The sequence below is a fragment of the Microtus ochrogaster genome, unplaced genomic scaffold, assembly GCF_000317375.1.
Source record: "Microtus ochrogaster isolate Prairie Vole_2 unplaced genomic scaffold, MicOch1.0 UNK57, whole genome shotgun sequence".
Taxonomy (NCBI): domain Eukaryota; kingdom Metazoa; phylum Chordata; class Mammalia; order Rodentia; family Cricetidae; genus Microtus; species Microtus ochrogaster.
Genome location: NW_004949155.1, coordinates 2,247,263 through 2,252,901, shown reverse-complemented (window position 1 = coordinate 2,252,901; position 5,639 = coordinate 2,247,263). Strand labels below are relative to the sequence as shown.

The 5,639-nt window shown below is 38.6% G+C and overlaps 1 pseudogene; it reads right to left on the bottom strand.

Moving 5' to 3' along the window:
• Positions 1-3,653: 3,653 nt before the first annotated feature.
• Positions 3,654-4,312, bottom strand: LOC101985017 (annotated as a pseudogene).
• Between the last annotated feature and the right edge of the window lie 1,327 nt (positions 4,313-5,639).

Sequence of the window (5,639 nt, the reverse complement as noted above, 5' to 3'; positions counted from 1 at the left end):
AGTGCTGGGATTAAAGGCGTGCGCCACCACCGCCTGCCCGGCTGCAAAATCTTTTAAAGTTGGAAATAGCTACAACGTCTACTGATGGATCAATGGAGAAAAAATGTTGGTTGGTAATTTCTATCAGTATGTTGCATATCTTTTAATACCTAATAGAATAGTGTTTTTGAAATACTTTTGAATTTTGATGATTCAATTTTGTGTGTGTATGTGTGTATATGCCTACATATACATGAGTGCATATGTATGTGGAGACCAGAAATAGATGTCAGATGCCTCCCTCAATCATTTGCCACTTAGTCTTTGAGACAGAGTCTCTCATTGATCCTAGAGCTCACTGATGCAGGTAGATTGACTGGCCAACAAACTCCAAGGATCCTTTTGTCTCTTGTACCCCACCAGTACTGAGATTATAAGTGCACTGCAGCAGCTGACTTTCATGTGGATAGATGAAGATACAAACTTAGGTCCTCTTGTTTGAAGAGCAAGTTCTTTACTGGCTGCATCATCTCCCCAGCCCAATTTTATTTTTGGTAGACCATGTTTGATGTCATAAGTAATCTCCATGTAATCGAAGGTATCAGAGACTTCCTCCTGTGTTGTTCTTAAATATTTTTTCATGAGTAAGAAATCTCTTTGTAATCTAAGGTATCAGAGACTTCCTTCTGTGTTGTTCTTAAATATTTAAATATCTTCAGTGTAGTTCTATAGATCTCTTTATGGATCTCTCTTTGAGTTAATTTGTGTATGTTGTGTTATTAGCTCTGGCTTAGTTTCCTGCAGGTAAAGATCCATTTGTCCCAGACAGTCTAAAAAGTTTTCTTCATACCTCAATGAATTATCTTGAAACTTTTATCATAAAATTAGTTGATCGTGTTATATTAGTGAGTCAAGCATAACCCCTATGTTGTTTACTTCTTCAATGCAAGTTCAGACTATTAGCTCAAAGCATGTCGGCATCAAACTCAAATTCTTATACAACTTTTACTATAGCAAAAATAATTATATTGGTGTTTTTATAGCCCATCAGTTGCTCAAAAAAGCATCTAACATCTGTTAGTCATAGATTAAACAAAGCTCTAACCAGAAGAGAGTCCAAAACCTCTATCTTTTAGAAGTCTGTGACCAAGGAATTCCTCATCTCACTGAAGAGCATCACCTATCCAGAAGCCAACACTGCTTCACCTCTCCAAGAAAATGTTCTTATCCACTTTACCTTCTGAATCGTGTCCCTGTGGTATAATTTGGAAGAAGAAGGTCTCCTGTGGTCAGGGACACACCCTCTCAGTAAATTCTGTCCAAGCCTCGCCCCACAAAACTTATTGTGCTGCAAAAACCTGTACCCATTTCTTTTTCCCTTGATCTGCCCAGAGATCTTCCAACTCACCAGATCCCTAAATGTAAAGATTCCTTCTAGACTTTCAATTCCGTTTCATCGATCTGCATATGCCTGTCCTTATTACCATGTCATCATGATGTCTTGATTGCTGCATCATGAATTAACTTTTACTGAAAAGTGCAAGTCCTTCATAATTTTTTCAAAATAACTTTGACTTTTATGAGACTTTTGCAGTTCTATACATATTTTATTTATTTGTTTGATTTCTAAGACCAGGGTACACTATATAGCCCAGGCTGGCTTTGAACTATATATAGAAGCCAGGACAAAATCAAATTTGCAGCACTTCTGCTGAGTGCTCAGATTACAAGATCAACATATCTAGCTCACCATATATATTTATGTTCAGCTCCTCAGTTTTTTAGGGGGAGTCTAAAAATTTTGATGATGTTATATTGAATCAATAGATACTTTTAGAAAGAATAGGTATTATAACAATATAAAGTTGTACGTGAACTAAAGTAAATTCTTTCAGTCTGTTTTTAATTTCTCTAAATCTGGAATTTCTCTAAAGCACGGTGTCCTGAATGTTCATTCATTCCTGCCATCACGAACAGCAGTGTTTTCTTCAATTTTAAAGCTAAAAATACATTCCATTGTATGTACATACCTAGATTTCTTTAATGTTCACCTGTTAAAAAAAACACTGAGGTTGCTCCATGTCTGTTGTAAACAACATTGCATGAGAATGGGGGAGCAACCATCTTTTCAAGATCCTACCCTATACATCTTTCCATTTTGAGCTTGTCTGAGGTTTCATTTCACAAACAAGCAGCATATGAAATACTTTACAAGAAACAGCATAGTTTATATTGAAGAATGAAGACCTTAATCATATATTAAGAATATTAAGGGCAACAACACCTAGCATGTTAAAAGTGCAGAAATATGGCTGCCAAAGGACACTTGGTCTTGCAAAAGGTCAGGGAAATAAGGAAGGCAGAAGTCTCAGGGTGCATATTACAAGAAACAACATGTTTCTATGGACTGAGCCTGGGGCAAAGTAGGGAGACAGATTCTTGCTAGGATCTTGGCCAAGTGTCTCATTTTACTTCATGAATATATCTATTTGTACAGCATTGTGTTTCATCCTCAAAACCAGTCCCAGGAGTTGAATTTTACTTGTCCACTTAAATAGAACCAGGCAGCAAATGACTTAGTAACTTCTCTCTCCCTTCTTACACAGTCTGCTCCCTGCTCAAACAGCCCCTGTGCACCCAGCACAGAATTGCTTATGGAAAGCAGGCCAAGAATGAGAGGTTCTGAGCACTACAAATAAAGCAACTATGAACATAGTTAAGCAAGTGTCCTTTGGTATGATTGAGTGTCCTTTGGGTATATGCCCAAGAGTTACAATATAGCTGGGTCTATAGCTATAGATAGATTGACTTCCAATTTTATGAGAAATGGCCATATATGATGCAGGAAATTCTTTTACATATGTATTGCTTTTATCGGTTAATGAATAAACATATTTTGGCCAGTGGCTTAGCAGAACAGAGCAAGGCAAGAATTCCAAGCAGATAGAGGAGGAAAGAAGGCAGAGTCAGAGAGACACCATGTAGCCACCAGAGGAGAAAGACACCTATGCGCCAGTACTGGTAAACCATGAGCCATGAGGTAAAACATAAAATAATAGAAATGGGTTAATTTAAGATATAAGAGCTAGCTATCAAAACACTTAAGTGATTGGCTAAGCGTTGTTGTAATTAATACAGTTTCTGTTTGATTATTTTGGGTGTGGGTGGCTGAAAACAAATGAGTGGGCTCTGCCTACACATATAGATTTCCAAAGTGGCTGTACAAGTTTATATTCCCACAAACAGTGGAGGAGTGCTCCCCTTGCTCCACATCCTCTCCAGCATGAACTGTCACTTGTGGTTTGTGTGTGTGTGTGTGTGTGTGTGTGTGTGTGTGTGTGTGTATGGGTGTGTATTTCAAATTTTATTAAACTTATTTACCTGAAATTTGTTTACAGAGAGGACAAACAGATACAGGACTTCGAGTAGCTTATGGGACAGTCATTATCTTTTAAAAATATTCTTCTTTCTTCTACACACACAATCTTTCCTTTTTACAGAATAAAAGCTAGATGCAAACTTTTGATGTAAACTTATCTCATTGTTAACGCTGTTGATGAAGATGGGAGACATACTTGTTCATAGTTCAGTTAAATGACACAAACAAAAGCTGTTCCGCAGACACAAACATGCCCATGTCTCAGTAGGACTGTGTGCTTTGCGTTAACACCGCTTCACTTCTTCTTCCCTTTTCCCTTTTTACTGTCCTCTCCTTGCTGAAGACTTGGGTCAGCACCTCCTGGTTTTTGTGTCCTTGTTTTTAGCTTAGTTATCATTTCTGCTACACATAGCATCACTGACTTACATGACAGGAACTGGACAAGACGGAGGCTGCCATCTTCCTGTTTGAGCTGAACCTGGACTCTGCCTCTGTACTGAACATCACGGTTCCATTCTCTGGAGTACATTTTGTTTTCCTCCTGAAATACATTCAGTCCGACTGCTGAGCATACATCCTGAATCTCAGTAGGTAGGGTTTTCTACACCCTTACTTATGGAAATCTGCCTCTCCTCCACTGTGGTCTTCTTAGTATTTAAATAAGTGGGGTAGGGGCTGGAGAGATGGCTCAGTGGTTAAGAGCATTGCCTGCTCTTCCAAAGGTCCTGAGTTCAATTCCCAGCAACCACATGGTGGCTCACAACCATCTGAAATGAGGTCTGGTGCCCTCTTATGGCCTTCAGGCATACACGCAGAAAGAATATTGTATACATAATAAATAAATAAATAAATATTTATAAATAAATAAATAAATAAATAAATAAATAAATAAGTGGGGTAGATACAAATAAACCTGTCCTGGTTGGCTGGGGACCGCCCGGCTGTGCAAGCCATCTCCACAGGCATCCCCATAGTCCTGCCAGCCCGCCAGCCCGAAAACCAGATCCACTTCTACTTTATGACCTTAGCCATTCTGACAGGTGTAAGATGGAATCTCAGAGTTGTTTTGATTTGTATTTTCCTGAGGGCTAAGGATGTTGAACATTTCTTTAAGTGTTCCTCAGCCATTTGATATTCTACTACTGAGAATTGTCTATTTATATCTGTATTTATTGGATTATTAATATTGTTAAATCGTTATTAATTGGATTATTTGGGGGTTTTGATGTCTAGTTTCTTGACTTGTTAATATATTTTGGAGATTTGCCCTTTGTCAGATATGAGGATAGTGAAGATCTTTTCCCATCCTGTAGACTGCTGGCAATTTTGTCCTATTAACAGTGTCCTTTGCCTTATAGAAAACTTTCAGTTTCATGAGGTCTCATTTATTAATTGTCAATCTTAATGTCTGTGCTACTAGCTCTCTATTCAGGAAGTTGTCTCCTGTGCCAATGCATTTAAGGCTATTCCCCACTTTCTCTTATATCAGGTTCAGTGTGCCTAGATTTATATTGAGGTCTTTGATCCACTTAGGCTTGAGTTTTGTGCAGGGCAATAGATATGGATCCACTTGCATTCTTCTACATGGAGACATCCAGTTATGTCATCACCATTTGTTGAAGATGCTTTCTTTTTTTCCATTGTACACTTCTGGCTTCTTTGGCAAAAACAGGTGCCCGTAGGTGTATGGGTTTATGTCTGGGCCTTTGATTTGATTCCACTGATGTGCCTGTCTGTGGATTCACCTGTTTATTTATACCAATACCATGTGTTTTTTATTACTATAAGCATTATAGTAGAGTTTGAGATCGGGGATGGTGATACCTCTGAAAGTTCTTTTATTGTATAGGATTGTTTTAACTATAGTGGGTCTTTTGTTTTGCCATATGAAGTTTAATATTGTTCTTTCAAGGTCTGTACAAAATTGTGTTGAAATTTTGATGGGGATTCCGTTGAATCTGGGGATTGCTTTTGGTGAGATGGCTGTTTTTACTGTTAATCCTGCTGATCCATGAGCATGGGAGGGCTTTCCATTTTCTGATATGTTCTCCAATTTCTTTTTTCAAAGACTTGAAGTTCTTTTTTTGCTTTTTTTATTTATTAAAAATTTCTTCCTCTCCCCATCCCTCCATCTCCATCCCACTCCCCCACTCTCTCTCCCCCTCCCTCTCCAGTCCTAAGAGAAGTCAAGGTGCCCTGCCCTGTGGGAAGTCCAAGGCACTCCCCCTCCATCCAGGTCTAGGAAGGTGTGCATCCAAACAAGGACTTGAAGTTCTTGTCA